Raw genomic sequence first — 17,486 nt, forward strand, 5'->3', positions numbered from 1 at the left:
TGGACCAATGTCCCTGGAAAAACCCACCTTGGGAAAACCAATGTAGCAATGAGGGTTTATTTTATTATACGACATCGAAATTTGATTACATCTATGGATGCCCAACTGGAAATCCAAACAATAAGAAAATATGAGTAAAATATTGAAGGGAATTACCCTTCTTCCATAGGCAATATCTGGATGGGCTTTCCCTATCAAAACTCAACCTCCTGGAGCACTGTGTCAGCATCTACCCTGCTCTGCGTCGCTGGTTGGATGGCTTGCTCTGGATTGGGCTCAGATGAAGTCATTCTACCTCTGGATGTTGAGAAAATCTTCTCTCCGACCCTTTGGGAATCCTTCCTAGCCTTTGGAACTGAGAACGAATTTTCTCCTCACCAAATCAATCTGCTTGATTGAAGCATTGCACAATCCCTCAACGCTACCTCTCTGGGATAATTTGACTCACTTGTTACTGCGTCCCTGGATCTGGAAAATCTTTCCTCCGACTCGCTATCCCTGCCCCTCAATCACTACTTTGATCTCACTGGCTCTCTCTCTGGAAACTGATTGTTGCTACTCTGGAAATCGATCTACTCATGAAATTGAACTGCTACACTGTCTTCTCCAAGCCCCGTTGACTTCTTCTTATAATCCTTTGCTGAGACTTCAACGACCAAGATTAGATCTTAATCCATGTCTAGGTTTAACTTGAAGTCGATCCGTGTGAGTTTCTAGAACATTCACACCTTAATTAATTTTGATTAATTAGTCATATTCCCTAAGTTTAGACTTAGGAAATATTTAAAAATTGACTAATAATCTGATTAAGTCAATTATAGGCAGAATTTCCAGAAACTATTTCTGGGTTTTTGAGATTTCATGTATTCTAGGCTCTCCACAAAATTTCAAGGCTAGAACACATCCTATGTTACAAAACTAACACTCCCTCTTAGCGTGGAATGTGTTATAGTGCTCCACTGCACATCATGTGACAACATTGTCTTTGCATGTTAGGTCCCTATAATACTAGTGATTACTCCATTACTATTGTCATTATAGCCCTTATTGTTATTGTTTTTTCCCTATTGTCCCCATATTGTTATTATTGTGCCCCATAGAAACCCACTATTGCTATTTTTGTGCACTTATATTATTATTGTTAAGTCGGCTTTGGTTATATTGTGACCCCTTGGACTCCTATATATAGAAAGGAGGTTTTTTCATTTGTATCATCCAAGAATTGTTCATTTTTGTAATTTAAAAGAGGTTTCGCCCTCGAAGAGGTTGATTTCTAAGTTGTTGATTTATATTTTTGTGAGATGGTTTCATAACATTTGGTATCAGAGCTTTGGATTCTAGGGTTTCACTGCTCCAAACGGGTCATCGTGGCATTTTCGCTATAACTAATTTTTATTTTATTTTTTTTGCGATGTTTCAGAAGTTAAAAAAAAAACCCTCATTTGAGCCAAAATTGCTCCGAACCGCAGGTCCGACTTTCAGAGCTTTTCTCGTTATATTTTTGGAGATGTGATCCAAGGAAGTTAGGGTTTTTGCAGGATCCCGAATTATATCTCAAACAGGTGACTTGGGGAAAATCGTCATAACTTTTTTCTGAGCATCAGATTGCAATTTCATAAGAAGTTACAGAAAGAGGATGGCCTATAGTTTTCTGTGTATCTGTTTCAAGGTCTAAGCTCGAAATAGTGACATGTGGCACTTCGTACAAGTTCGCTCTACTAAACAAGTCTATAATCAGGTCATCGTGGGAGATTTGGCATAACTCTTACTTGGAGAACCCAATCTTGATTAGACTTGCGGGGTTAGAAAGAGAACTCAGAGGGCTACCGCGGGAAGAAATTTCAGACCTTGGATATTCGAAATTACAGAGATAGAGTAGATTCAATATCGAGCTCCTACAAAGTGAAAAAAGGTGTGTAAGTTTTTAAAAATTTTGCATAAGTTTGGTTTGAAAGAATTCAAAGGGCATAGTGAAGCATTATTATCATTAATTGATGCCCCTAAGAAATAAAATGGAAACACCTATTAAGCAACCTGAAAGCTCTAGCATGACTCATGAAAAAGAGGAAGAAATGCAACATGATATATCAAAATTATGAGACCAAGTGCAACAAAGTTCACTCTCACAACATGTAACAGAAGCTAAGATTGATGGTTTAAAGAAAGACGTAGAATCTAAGATATATGGTGTCAAAGCTAAGATGGACGGTTTAAAAAATGGCATGGAAGCTAAGATGGATGGTTTAAAGAAAGGCATAGAAGCTTAAGATGGATGACGTGGAAGCTAAGATGGAAGGCGTGGAAGCTAAGATGGAAAATTTGAAGACAAATTTGATAAAATTTCTACAAGAAATACTTACTAATGGTGAAAAGGTAGTAAAGGAAACTCATGATTAGAACAAAATAAATGTTAGTCATGATTTCAAATACTCTAGCATTAGATCAAAGGCCACCATGTTCCAAATATCGATATGAGGAGGTTTGATGGCAAGGATCCCATAACATGGATACTACAGATGGAGCAATATTTTGATCTCCATAATGTGCAAAACACACAAAAGGTACGCATTGCAACTTTATATTTGGAACCAAATCAGTTTGTATGATATCAATGGCTTTTCTCTCGTAAATAAATTGTTGCTTGGGTAATTTTTATTGATGAAATGATAGCACATTATGAGCATACAAAAGAAACATTTTTTTAGCCAATTGATAAATCTCAAACAAAAGGGTTCAATGATGGAGCACATTGAGGACTTCCAAAAATTGAATATAATGGTAAAATATATTCAAGAGGAGCATAAGATTGATGTGCTCATAGGGACTTTAAAAGATAACATCTAACATGAGGTTCGCCTTTGGGAACCTGATTCATTGGAGAAGGCATTCAGGTTGGAAAGAAAAATTATAGAAACAAAGAAACCTACCAATCACAATTATAAAGATGGAAGTGTTGTTGCCCCTAGCCTTCCACAACAAGTGGAAGAAAAAAGAGCAAAATGGCTTTGTTACAATTGTAATAGAAAATACTCTAAAGGTCAGAAGTGTACTGAGAAGAAATTATTTTACATAGATTGTGAAGAGGAAGAAAAGAAACAAGAAATGTCAAAAGAAGAAGATATACACCATGAACAAACCCCATAGAAAGAAGAAATGAATCTAACCATATCTTGTAATGCATTGGCTGGAATTACCACTCCTCAAACTATCAAGATAGAAGGGCATATCAAGAAGAAAAAGGTAATAGTGTTGATTGATTCAGGCAGTACCCATAATTTTATTCATTGTAAGATAGCTAAGGAATTGAATTTCTTCCTATATCCAGCACCAAAGTGTCAAGTGATGGTTGCAAGTGGAGGAACCATAAATTGCTCTAGAAAGTGCCATAGTATCAAGCTATCCATGGGAAAATATGTATTGAATAGCCCAATGCTTTCCATTCCAATGGGTGGTGTTGATGTTGTACTAAGAGTCCAATGGCTACAATCCTTGGGTACAATAGATTTTAATTTTTAAGAGCTTTTCATGAATTTTTTTCAAAGAAAAGGAAGTTGAATTAAGGGTTATTGCAGGGAAACTGGGAAAGATAATCAGCTCTAACAGAATGACAAATTCTAAAGAAAGAACAATGAGGCATAATTGCATAATTATGTTCACTAGAGGTTCTCACATCAAAATCATCTAATTCTCCAAATCTCCAAAAAGTCTTGGACAATCATTCGAAGGTATTTGAAGCTCCCAAAGGTCTCCCACCTATTTGTGATCATGATCATGCTATTCATTTGATTCCAGTAAGTGTTCATCCAAACAATAGGCTTTACAAATATCCCTGTGCCCAAAAGAATGAAATTGAACGTATGGTTGCAAAGTTGTTATAATTCAACCTAGTCAAAGTTCTCTCTGCTCCAGTAGTATTGGTTCACAAGAAGGATGGATCACAGCGCATATTTCTATATTATAGGGAGCTTAACAAACTCACCATTAAAGATAAATTTCCCATTCCTGTCATTGATGAATTATTGGATGAATTGCACAGATCAATTTACTTCACCAACTTGGACCTTCATTTAGGATATCATCAAATCAAAATCAAGACTGAAGACATTCCAAAAACAACATTTAGAACTCATGAGGGTCATTATGAATTTTTGGTCATGCCTTTTGGCTTTACCAATGCACTTTGTACATTTCAAGGTTTGATGAATTCCATTTTCAAACCCTTCCTTAAAAAATTTGTGTTAGTATTTCTTGATGATATATTAATCTATATCATGTCTTGGAAGGATCATGTTAAACATGTTGACAGGGTGCTCAGACTATTGGAGGAGAAACAATTATATGCAAAAAGCTCCAAATGTTTATTTGGAGTACAAGAGGTGGAATATCTGGTTCATATTGTATCTCATGAAGGTGTTAAGGTAGACACTAGCAAAATTAAAACCATTAAGGAATGGAAAATCCCCACATCCATAAAGCATCTACAAGGATTTCTCGGGTTGATAGGGTATTATCGCAAGTTTGTTAAGAATTATGGGAGAATAGCATCACCTCTAACAACATTATTGAAGAAAGATACATTTTTATGGACCCTAGAAGCAACGAAGGCCTTTGAACATCTTAAAGAGGCAATGTGCCAAGCACCGGTCTTAGCTACATCGGATTTTACAAAAACCTTTATTGTGAAATGTGATGCCTCAGGAAATGGAATTGGTGATGTTTTAATGCAAGAAGAAAGACCCATTGCTTTCGAAAGTTGTCCAATCAAAGGAAAGTATTTACACGAAGCTATTTATGAGAAGGAAATGTTGGCAATACTACCTGCACTTAAGAAATGACGACCCTACCTAATGGGAAGACACTTTAAGGTAAAAACGGATCATGATAGTCTTAAATACTTTTTAGAACAAAGATTATCTTCAAAAGAGCAGCAAAAATGGATCAGAAAGATGTTGGGTTATGACTTTGAAATCATATACAAAATAGGGAAGCAAAATGTTGTGGCAGATGCACTCTCAAGGAAAGATGAGGATGTGGAAGCATTTCTTTGTGCCATTTCTATTATCCAACTAGATTGGATAAAAGAAGCAAGGGAGAATGGAAAAATGACAAAAAAGTGTGGGAACTCATTCAAAAGATACAACAAGATCCTAGTACATCTTATACATTTAACTAGAAAAATGATTCGTTATGGTACAAAGAGCAGTTATACTTATGTAAGAATTTCCAAATCAAACAAAAGATTCTTAGGGAATTGCACACCTCTCCCTTAGGAGAGCACTCAGGGTTTTTAAAAACTTACCACAGGGTTAAGAAGTAATTTTTTTGGTATGGCCTTAAATATGAACCAATGTGATTCTGAACACCATCCAAGATCAACCTCTTCGCTCGCGCCATCTCCTTTATGTACTCCATCAACTAATCTCCATCCTGGGGCAAAACTACCGCGACATCAATATATGCCTTCAAGCCATATTCATCTAGAAGGAAGGACATCCTTGCCTTCCAGATGACATAGTTGGAAGCTCCATCCAACCTGTCCTGATCACGAAGTTCATCAATGACCATCTCAACAAATGTTGAAAATATCCTCTTCCCTTCTACTTAGTTGTTGCTCAATTATTCACATTCCCTTCCAAAGTGAGAAACTATGCTCACAATGACTATTGATCTGCAAGGGAAATTGAACTTCTTGAGACTAGAAATTCCTTGAGGAAAATTTTCCCTTTGTGTGTGCTCTTCTTCCACCTGACGCTAGCTTTTCTCTAGCAAATTGCTGCAAAACTACTACGTCGAGGTACAAATCTTCTCTACAAAAATAATGGGTTGCTCCCTCTGCCTCTGGAATCCCTTGATCTGGAGAGATCAAATTTTTTCATCCCTCTCTCAAGAAAATCAAATCTCCTCAAGAAATTCAGCCTCTTGGCAGAGTGACTACGTTGCCCTCTGGGGTTTCAATCTGCTGCCCACACTAAACAATGAAACTCCCTCTTGCTTCGTCACTGAGCTCTCTCGCTGATCATCTATGCTCTAATACCATGTGAATATTTGGAAACTCGAATCCTTTTTGCAGCAACTAGAAATTATTCTCATAATTGTTAAATCAATTTTTTTTAAATTTATTTATTGTTTGCTACAACAAATACTGAATCAATCACATTGCAACCTACACAAATAAAATTGTGGAAGAATAAATGCTAGCACACACACATAAAAATAACACAATTATTTTTGGACCAATGTGCGTGACAAAACCCAACTTGGGAAAACCAGTGCAGCAGTGAGGGTTTATTTTATTATGCAGCAGTAAAATCTGAGTACATCAATGGATTCCCAACTTGAAATCCAAACAACAAAAAATTCGAGTAAAATACTAAAGGGAATTACCCTTCTTTCACATGCAATCTTTGGTTGGACTTTCCTTATCAAAACTCGGCCTCCTGGAGCACTACATCAGGCTCTGAGTTGCTTTGCATAGCTGTATGGACAACTTGCTCTGAATTGGGCTCAGATGAAGTCGTTCTGCCTCTAGATGTTGAGAAAATCGTCTCTCCAGCCCCCTGGGACTCCTTCCCAACCTTTGTAACTAAGAAAGATTTTTTTCTCCTCACTAAATCGATCTTCCTGATTGAAGCACTACGCAATCCCTCAATGCTACCTCTCTGAAATAATTCGACTCGCTATTGCCTCCCTGGATCTGGAAAATATTTCCTCCAGATCACTGTCCCTCCCCCTCAATCACTACTTCAATCTCATTGGCTCTCTCTCTGGCAACTGATTGTTTCTACTTTGGAAATCGATCTGCTCATGAAATCGAACTATTAAACTGTCTTCTCCAAGACCTATCGACTTCCTCTTAAAATCCTCTATTGAGACTTCAACGATCAATATTAGATCTTAATCGATCACTAGGATTAACTTGAATTCAATCCATGTGAGTTTCTAGAACATTCACACGTTAAATTAAATAATTCTAATTAATTAGTCATATTTCCTAAGTCTAGACTTAGGAAATATTTAAAAACTGACTAATAATCTAATTAAGTCATTTCTAGGCAAAATTTCCAGATACGATTTATGGGTTTTGGAGATCTCATGTATTCTAACCTCTCCACAAAATTTCAAGGCTAGAACACATACGATGCTACAAAAACTAACACAAGTAGCTTCATAGAATCAAGAAATTCATTATGTAAGATACTTGTTCAACATCAAGTGCACCATTTCATCATAAGAACCATGAATCCAAGTCACTTTCATATGCTTGCATGAGCCATTTGAGAAGGATACATTCTCATCATACCTTAAGGCTTTCCATGCCATCCAATATTACAGCTAAAAAATAACATTGAAAAAATATACCATGCATACCTTGTGTTCAAATACTTGTGCACCTTCTTATTTGACATAGGCAGCTTGTAGAACTTTGTCATCTTTTCATTTGGCGCCTCTTTACCTTTTCCAACTCTAGATTTTTTTTCCTGCATCTCAAATGATCCTCAAGAAGGATCCTCTTATTACATCTCATAAAGGAGGTTAGAAACATCCAAATACTCAAATATACATGCAAGAAGTATAAGTAATGATAAAAATAATCAGATCAATAAGTCTAAACAAAAGTAAGTATGCATATAAGCATCATAAATTGGAAAGAACGTATCTTCAAGTAGAGGTGATCTTGAGCCAACTTTCAAGAGCCATCACTGTCCATTGTCCACTTGTTTCCTTCAATGTATATTCATCAATTTTATCAGTAACCAAGACTAAGAGACTATCCCATCTAGGGCTTCATCAAATCTAACAAAAGTGCTTGAGCATCTTCACATTGACCCTGCTAAGGTTTCTAGATTTTGCCACAAACCAGGGTTTCTCTCAAACCCTAACCTCATAATAGCCATCAAACCCTAATACACAAATTTTCTAAGGTTATCCTCAAACCTTAGAATTCTTTTAGGTCTCCTCCATCTTCTCTTGCTTCCATCAAAGGTGTCTCCATGGGGGTGATCTCCATGACTTTTCTTGAGCCCAACTTTGATATCATGTTAATTTTTCTTAGGTCTATATTTCTCTTTGCTTTGATAATTGCATTTCTTCATTAACACAATAAGTTCACCCCATAATATCATAACATTATTTAGATTTACATCTTTCTTCGGCAGCATACGCAACTATGTAGAAAGGACAATATCATCATCATCATTGCAGTGGAACATAAAGGAATAATAGAAGCAAAACATTCACACATAGAGACGCCAGGATTGGTCGGAGACAAGGGAAAACCCACTATGGGGAAAACCCTTTCAAATTATTTTTCTTATTAGATCATCATCAAATGATTAAGAAAAAGAGAGTACAATGATCCATATCTTTATCTCTACAACTATTCAACAAAACAACTGCAACATCCATGGAGTGAACCCAAAAATAATTATACTCAAAACCTTGATCCTAATTTAGAAACCTCTAATGAACCATAATTGTCTACGGTCAATTGCCGAACACTACAGTCACAGAGAGAAATCTTCCGAAGACTGAGATTTCATCTTTTAGGTCTTGTTTGCATAGAGGAGGTGTCATGCAAGCGACTATAGCTTCCCAGTTGCTCCCTAAATCCCAACATGCGAGCAACTGGGGTCAGATCTGGACAACCCTAACTCTCAGTTGCATAGATGGAGAGTTTTCTGTGCGACTGGAAGGCTCCAGTTGCATGGATGAGCTTCTATTCGAGCGACTGCAGTCAGATCCTTCCTGTGTTGTGCATGTGATTGAAGCCCAAAATCCTAAATCAAAGATGTGAGCTTCAGACCTTGCAATTTCACCTCAGAGCGAACTTGATCCTCCCCGGATGAGCCTCAAACCTATGTGATCCAAAAACCAATATAAAAGAGTGTCTCTTGATTGTGTCCAAATTAGGTAGAAGTTACTTGTATTTATAGCCTTCTAAGGGTGTCCACTTCACTTTAGGGTCGACCTTGACAAATGTGCACATGTGGGATTTTCTTTAAGTACACTTTCCTTTATCCGATTTGAGTGATATTTAGGTCAATGTTAGTCCTCTCGAAAAGAGGAATTCAATGAAATCATTATCTCCATCAAGTGAGTTGTCCAACATGGAATTTTACTATGGTTGCATATTTTTAACAACTTTGTGTTATTGGGTCATGTGAATAATGTTGAAACTCTCTCTCCTTTGTTGTCATGTTTCTCTCTTCATTGTAGATGTTGGATGGTATTAAACCCAAAGGAGACAATTCTTGGTTATGACATGTGAAAAATCTTGTGCAAATGTTTATTGTCCATGAGATTTGAACTAAGGAGAAATGCATTAGTTAAGGGGCATCAATATAGGAGGGAGGTGTAGGAACAAGTATGGTTTGAAGAAATTGATCTTCATCAGGTTCAATCGACAATATCAAGAACTTGCACTTGTGCTATGATAAGGATGGGTCTATAGAATTCAACTAGATCCAATTCATTGTTATGCTATATTAAGCATGTTTTTCTTTTTTTAACCATGGTGAATTGTTGACAAACTGGATTAATCTAAGAAAGTTCAAGGATCAGACTTACTATACTTCATTATAACACCAAGAGTATATCCAACAACATGTAAACAAGATAATATCAATAACTTATGACTTAGAAAGAGCCAAAACATCTCAAACTCCACAAGGGAGCTCTATCCCAAGGGTTGACAACTCTATGAGTCTTATCAGAATAGGCCAACACGTCCCTTATGGGAATTGAGTCCATGTGGAGAGGATTATAAACCATTATCCCAGCCACTCGATATAAACCAATAGGACTATATGAAATTGAATGACATGGTGGTGGGTTTTGATCCACTTATGTGTACATGGGTCACGGGAGCATATATTGTAATCTCTCTCAATGCAACTATATGTTCAACCATGAACTCAAGGTACCCCCATGGCTTTAGGTTATGCCCTCGTGAGAATTGAACCTTTCTTAATGGTGAAAAAATCCCTACTCTCCACCATTGGGTCCAATCCCTTTGGGCATGCTATATTAAGCAAGGAAGAAAAGCATAACCAAGGCACAAAGAAATTTATCAATGTCATTCATACATTCAAACATAGAGAAGTGACCAATATATAAAGGCATCCTCTTAAACATTTTATTAAATTTAGTTCATGGGGATGTATATAATAACGCAACATATGTAATTAGGCATGGTTGAAAAGAACATATATACCCTTCGGAAAGTGTGAAAATTTCACGATTGCAATAACTAGAAACTATTCTTCTAACTAATGTTGTTTATTTGTCTTTTGTTACTAAATTGTCGACAAATAATGAATAGCTCACTACTGCAATCTTCAAAATTAAAATTAAATGTTTTGGAAAATAAATCAGCACTGAGAAATAGAAGAACACACATAAAAACGACACCAAAGATTTTGGACTAACATCCCCGGAAAAGCCCCGAAGGGAAAACTAGTGCAACAGATGAGGGTTTATATTTTATTATCTTTAGAAAATTAGAGGATACCTGGATCTACTTTCCAAAAAAATGGCCAAGCTCCAAAAAAATTTCTCCACTACAACTAGCAGATCGACTTGGAAACCCTTTGTTTCCCTTGCAAAATTAGACTTGGCTTCCTTTAGTAAATGCACACAAAAAATGTTGTTATGGGAAATACACACTAACTGGAAAATGGGGTTCTATTGATCCTGCACTCCTTTTATGTTCTTGCACTCGCATTAGGAAACTTGCTCTATCCTTCCTATTTGATCCCAATAACTGGAAAAGTGATATGTTGCCCAAATCTACGCATTGGAGAAACTCGCATGACCTTCCTACTAGTAAAATCACCCTTTGCAAATTTATGTGGAAATATCCCCTGGAAACCCTCTCTCCAATTTGTGTTGATCCTCTCACTGATGCTCTGCTGACTCGAACTCTTCCCTCGCTAAATGTTCCACACTAGGAATTTCGCATTGCCTTTCTCTCTTGCTCCTTTTATCTGTCTTCTCTAAGACCCATCGACTTGCTCTTATAATTTTCTTGCTGGAGCACCAACGACCAAGATATAATCATGATTGATGGACCAAATCACCTTAGACTATGTCAAATTACTTTTGATAAGTCTTTAGACTAAAAATCGATTTCCTTAATTAATACCCTTTGATTAACCAATTTTCCTAAGTTAGACTTAGAAGAGTTTAATTATCTAATCAATTAATTTAATTAAGGTGTTTTAGAGCCATATCTCACAAAACTATTTCTAGATATTGGAGATATCATGTTCCTTAGCCTCTCTGACACCTTAGAGACTAGAACACATGTCTGATGCTATCACATCCATAAAAAAACTAACACTCCCTATTACTGAGGAATGTGCTCTCCACCATACTCTTCTGATGAGATACAACTAATTCTCACTACCCAGCAACTATTGTGCATACTATGATCCACCTCACATTGATTTTGTTACTTCTTTGTTGTTGATCTTGCATGGCCACTGCAACTACTGCAATAGTGAGTCTGATCTCCTTCGATTCTGAAGCACTATGTTTCCATAGGGATGCTCCTTCTGAAATTAGAATCCCTCTGAGTCTCGATCTCCCTATGGGAAAAACTCTAGCTGGAACTGCATTTGCGCATTGTAATGAAGCAATTCACATTGTCTGTGCCACTGCAACTAGCTCTGCACTATCTCTTAAGAACTGACTGCAACTATATTTTCTAACATTGATTTTGTTGTTGTGATATTGTGGGCCCCTGTGGCAAAGGTGATGATCCATGTGAACAATAATTGGATTTGATCTAGACTTCCTGCTACTCACCTATGGACCCTGCCCAAATATTGACACACTAAGGTATCAAGCCCCTCCTTCACTTGGAGGCATTTTTGCTATTAGTTCAAAATCCTCTAATCTAGCAGTGAACTTGTCAATCTCTGTCGAAGTTGTTGTCTACTCCTGCTTCTTTTCATCCTTCCTTTAAGGACACTGGGAGACATATTGACAAAATTCACCACACTCGCAGCACTTGACTTTAGACAGGTATTTCTTCTTGTTTTATCCTCCCATTGAGCCTTGTCCCTGACTAGGACATTTCTTCACCTTTATCTTACTTGCAAGGGCTACATTCTCATCCTCCTTTCATCCCTTGTTGTTGCCACTGATATTACCTATTGCAATATTGAGCCTAAGCTCCTCTTAAGTCACAGACAATCACATCCAAGTAGCATATCTCACCCAGAAATAAATCGGATGAAAGTATGCCACACGGTGAAACTGTTGAGAGCTATCCGCACCAACTCGCTTTCATGAGGTTTCTCCCCTATTTCTGCAAATTCATTTCTGACTGTCTGGATTATGTTGAGATAGGATGTAGTGCCTTCTCCCTTCTGCATCTTGGTGGTCCTCAACTTCTCCTTGAGAATCATTTTACGATTCCCTGGTGGATTCTCATACAAATTTATGATAACATCCCACATTTCCTTTGTTGTGTTAAATGTAGCAACATGCAGGACTCTGTGATCCTGAACCCCATCAAGGACCATTCTCTTACCTTTGTCCATTTATTTCTTGAAGGTAGCCAACTGTTTGGCATCAATTGGCTCAACCATGACATTGGTCATGAGCTCCTTCAGACCATGCTCATCCAACATGAATTTCATTTTGGTCTTCCATACGCCAAATTTCAAGGCTCTGTCAAGTTTGTCATGATTCCTAAGTCTTGTGGTGGCCATCTCTGTGAAACTCAAATATGTTGGAGGTTCATAAACTCGAACTCCCTTTTCTCTTTCTGACAATTGGATATGGCTTCTTCTATTGTTCTCACTCCTCCTAGAATGTACAGATCTGGCGTTTGGAAATCCATACAACCCCAGATTTTCCTCCAGGTGGGATGTTTAGCCTCCCTCTGTCGATGGAAACAAATTGATCTGCCTTCTAGACCTTTATTCAGTCATTAGCAATTGGAATGATTCTAATGCAGCAATTTGCACTACCAAACTGACCAACTCATATTGCAAAATTTTGGCCTCTTACTACTTGAATTTCGATCTCCTTTTCCCTTAGCTGAAAAACTGGAAACCCTCTAAGAAACTGCTGGAAATTCCTCATGTGTCCTTTGTTAGTTTTTGATTTATTTTGTAGCATCATACATGTGTTGTCATTAATGGAAAAATCAAAGCATTGGTGGCCAAGGCAAAGAAGATGATGTCAAAGGTGTTGCGAGGAGAATGGTGAGGTAAATAGTGTTGGTGCAGAGTCTTTGAAGCTATTTATTGTATATAAAATCACGTCAAACAATGGTGTAATCCAAGTATATGGATATATATTTGAAATAATTTTCTAGTGGTATGTGGAAGTCTAAAAATGGCCTCCTAGATCATAAGTTATGTTTAGTCAAAGTTAAGGACTCCAAAAATAAAATCTTGCAGAGATAGAATGTTTGGAGACCCTTCTGGAGCTTGTTTATTTTTGGCACACAACCAAACACAACAGGTTGTTTAACGGAGCTGCTATCCAAAGTACCAGGTTGACTTGGTGTAACAATGTAACAGCCGGGAGCATGGTAATTGGGCGACGACAAAGTCCACCACACAACACATCCCGACAGAGGTAGCCTCACGGGTGCACTCTAGAGAAATAGTGAGGACCACGTAAGGGAACAACTAGGTTGACATAAGCCACAAGTTAAATGGTGTGAATGTTTTAAGGTGGATTGGGCCCTGCATGTCCTCATCAAGACATCGACGGAAGTGTGCAGGGGCCAGCATGTCCAAGCATTAATGTGCAAGGGTCGTGTAATGGGTGGTTTTTCCCAGACCAATGATCGAAGATAAATGGCAGGTTTAACCACACACCTCTACCCCTCTAAAACCATAAACAACCTAAGGGGGGTTGCACAAACCATAAGAAGTTTTCCAAAATTGTTGGGCAAAGTGGAAGTAGGAGACATGCTAAGACCCATAAATTTTTTATAAAGGAAAAATGGCAAAAAACAAAGGTTTCAGGGACCCTTTCTCTCTCCTCTAGCAGTGGATAAGTGGCACAATTTGATTGGTTCGTAGGGATGACGTAGGTGCATAGGTGGATGATGATGTTAGCAGTGACAAGGCCCAATGAGAGGTGGACACGTGGTAGGTGTTTTTGCATTTTTTAGGTACTCAAATGGACCATTTCTGGGTGACATGTGGACCACTCCAGGAGCGACACATGGCATGAGTGACATCATCCCGTTGGAAAGACCCCGGAATAATTTGAACTAATGCATAGAATTCCAGCGGGTTGATTGAGAGTCGGGATGATGTATTTGTTACCATAGCTAACTCAGCCTAGGTGTGCAGTGATTGGCTTATAGGTGTACCTAGAGGACCCCACAGGATAGCTAAGCCTTCAAGTTCCATCTCGAAGGAATTTTAAGGGCACGTAGCAGAAGTGTCGGGAGACAGGCACCAAGATGATAGTGATGGTATGGTTGGAAGAGGCAACCAATGAAAAAAGCGTTGGGAGGATCCCATTGACTAATGATCTCGCTCAATGGAGCCCAAATGTTTTAAAAGGGGCATAGGCAATTTGCACCAAGATAAAATCACAAAGGCATAGGTTTAATGCAACAATAATGACCAAGAGCGCAGAGGATTTTTTAAAGAAAAATAGCCCTTGGAGGCTTAAAAACGGTTAAGCGCCTAGAAGACTAAGGCGAAGGTCATGACACGATGTTTTATGAAAGAAAGGAGACAAGGAGTTAGCGCAAAAGAGGATAAATGCTATTTTTGGTGGCATGGACGAGTTAAGTGGTATATTTGTCATTTTTTCCAAATATAGTGGCAAAATAAAGTTGGATATGGAACTAAAACTATATTTAAAAGAGTTCCATATTGAAAAAATAAGTAGTTTTGATCAGTTTAACTTGCAGAAACAAGTGATCAAAGTCTAATAACTTAAAGAACATATGTAGAAGACATTTTGTGAATGGAAGGAAGGCAAATTTAAGGGCTCATGAAAATATAAAAGTGAAGATAACTCAAAAGTAAAGAGGTCAAAAATATCAAACCAAATTCTTTATAAGCATAATCAATTGAAGAATTCTGCAAGTGGGTTTAAGCAAAGTGTGAGTTGGTTTGAGGTTGTTGGTTTGTTGGTGTGATGGTGTATTTCTCAGTAATCACATATTGTTGAAGGTGGTGTTGGATACATTGTTTTATTTTGTAAGCAGAGGTGGCATTCAAGTTTCTAGTTTGAAAATGGATGAAAGATTAATCATTGATGTCAAGCAAGTTGTCTATTGCAGATAAGGGGTTGTGTCTTCTTCCAGTAGGTGATGGTAAATATTTGGGATTGTAGCTTCATTCAATTGTAGTTGATAAATTAGGGGGTTGTAGCTTCCTATTGGTTGTAACCAGAGAAATTTGTAACAACAAGTTGTATCTTGCCTTGTGAAGGAATTGAAGAATAGATTGAAGAATTTGTTTGCTACTTGTGTTTCTACTATTATTTCATGTCATGCTCATGTGAATGAACTATTTATGGTGTCCTAATATTATTGCACAAGTGAAATAAAGCTTTAAACTAGTCAAATTCCTACAATATTGATTCACCCCCCCTCTCAATATTGTCCTGGTTTCCAACAATTGGTATCAGGTACTAGTTACTTCAGATTAATTTAACAACTGGAAGAAAGATCAAGGACCATGGAAAACCAGGAAGGATGATTACCAATAAGGTACCTATGTTCAATGGAAAAAACTATGTGTTTTGAAAAGTAAGGATGAAGACCTATATTCAATCACTTGTAGCTAATGTATGCGATGTTGTGGAAGAAGAATATCAAAATCCTCTAGCAGTTATTACCAAATATCAGAAGATGGAGTTTGCTTGCATTGCTAAAGCCATGAATTCCTTCTTGCTGGCTTACTTGAATCAGAAATTGTCAAGGTAATGGACTACACATCTGCCAAAGCCACCTGGGACAAGATAAGTAGCTTCTATGAAGGTGATAGCAAGGTAAAGAAATTTAAAATTCAAGGTTTTAGAATGCAATTTTAGTCTTTAAGGATGCATGATGATGAAGATATTGCAAAATATTTTAAGTAAGATTCTTAATGAGAAGCTAGATGAAGTTGTAGTATTTCAAAAGGTGTTGAGATCTCTTCCTGAGAGATTTAATCCCAAGGTTTCAACCATTGAAGAAATGACCAATCTGAACACTCTCACTCTAGATCAATTACTTGGCATCCTTACTGCCTATGAGATGAGAATTTCAAATGGAAAGCCTGCAGCAAAAGAGTCAGCCTTCAAAGCAGATAAGAAGCCCAAGGAAGAGAATGATGATTCATGTTGTGAATCTGATGAAGAAGAAGCCAAGTTTGTGAGGAAGCTCAAGAGAGGCTCAGGAAAGTACAAAGGTAACCTACCCTTTATAAAGTTGGTCATTATGAATCAAAGTGTCCTGAAAAGAAGAAGAAAGATTATGATCTGAGAGAAAAGTTCAGGAAAGTGAAGAAGATAGAAATAAGGCTAAAAAGAGAGGTATCTATGTTCAAGAAGATATATCCTCTGAAAGTGAAGTCATCCACTCCTCAAATGAGGACAGAGATGATGAAAACCTAAAAGAATTCATGTTGATGGCCATATACAATATGCAAGTTTAAGCTATCAATTATAATGGTGAAGAGGGTGAAGTGGACCTAGAAGGAGAATTGGTAAGTGCACTTGAAGAAATAGAAAGATTGAGAAAGAGAAATAAATTTCTTAAGGAGTCATTGATCAAATAAAAATCAGAAGTTGTTGAACCATTGTTCCTACAAGTTGAATAAGGTAAGAAGATTGAAGAATCCCTAAACCAACAGTGGAATGAGAAGAGTCAAGATTGTGAAGGGCTAGAAGGTGAAATTGTTTTGTTGAAGGAGTTAGAGAAGGAAAAAACATAGCTAAGTTTCAATCATAAATTTGGAAAAGGAACTGAAAATTTGAATGAAATATTGGAATCATAATGAGTATCCAAAGTTTGAATTGGTCTTGGATTAAGGTTGAGTCTAGCACAACAACATAATTGAAAGGAAAGAAACCAATTACTTTTGTAGCATCATCCAAAGCAGATGCAATGTAGCAGCAAAAAGGAAATATACAGCCTAAAAATTGGTCAAGGAATTACCAGCAGCAACGAAAGAACAACATTGGTCAAGAAAAATGAAATACTTTGAATATAACCCAACATAGAAGTCATAATTCTAGGTATGCTAATATTTTTCTAGGATATTGTTTTACCTGCACTAACTATGGCCACAAAGCAACAAATTTCAGAGTAAATATATCCTACAGGAAACTTAGATCTAGAGGAATAAATTGGTAGAGGAAAAGGAAACCTAGGTACAACATTTATTTTGCTCCTTTGACCTATCTGGTTCAATGTTTTAAGTTTCAAAATTTTGGCCATATAGCAGTTGATTGCAGACTTGAGGAGAATAGGCATGAACCAATTATGGATCAAATTGAATAAAATCCCA

The sequence above is a fragment of the Pinus tabuliformis genome, chromosome 9, assembly GCF_031772625.1.
Source record: "Pinus tabuliformis cultivar Carrire ecotype Pingquan chromosome 9, CPIR1, whole genome shotgun sequence".
Classification (NCBI taxonomy): Eukaryota; Viridiplantae; Streptophyta; class Pinopsida; order Pinales; family Pinaceae; genus Pinus; species Pinus tabuliformis.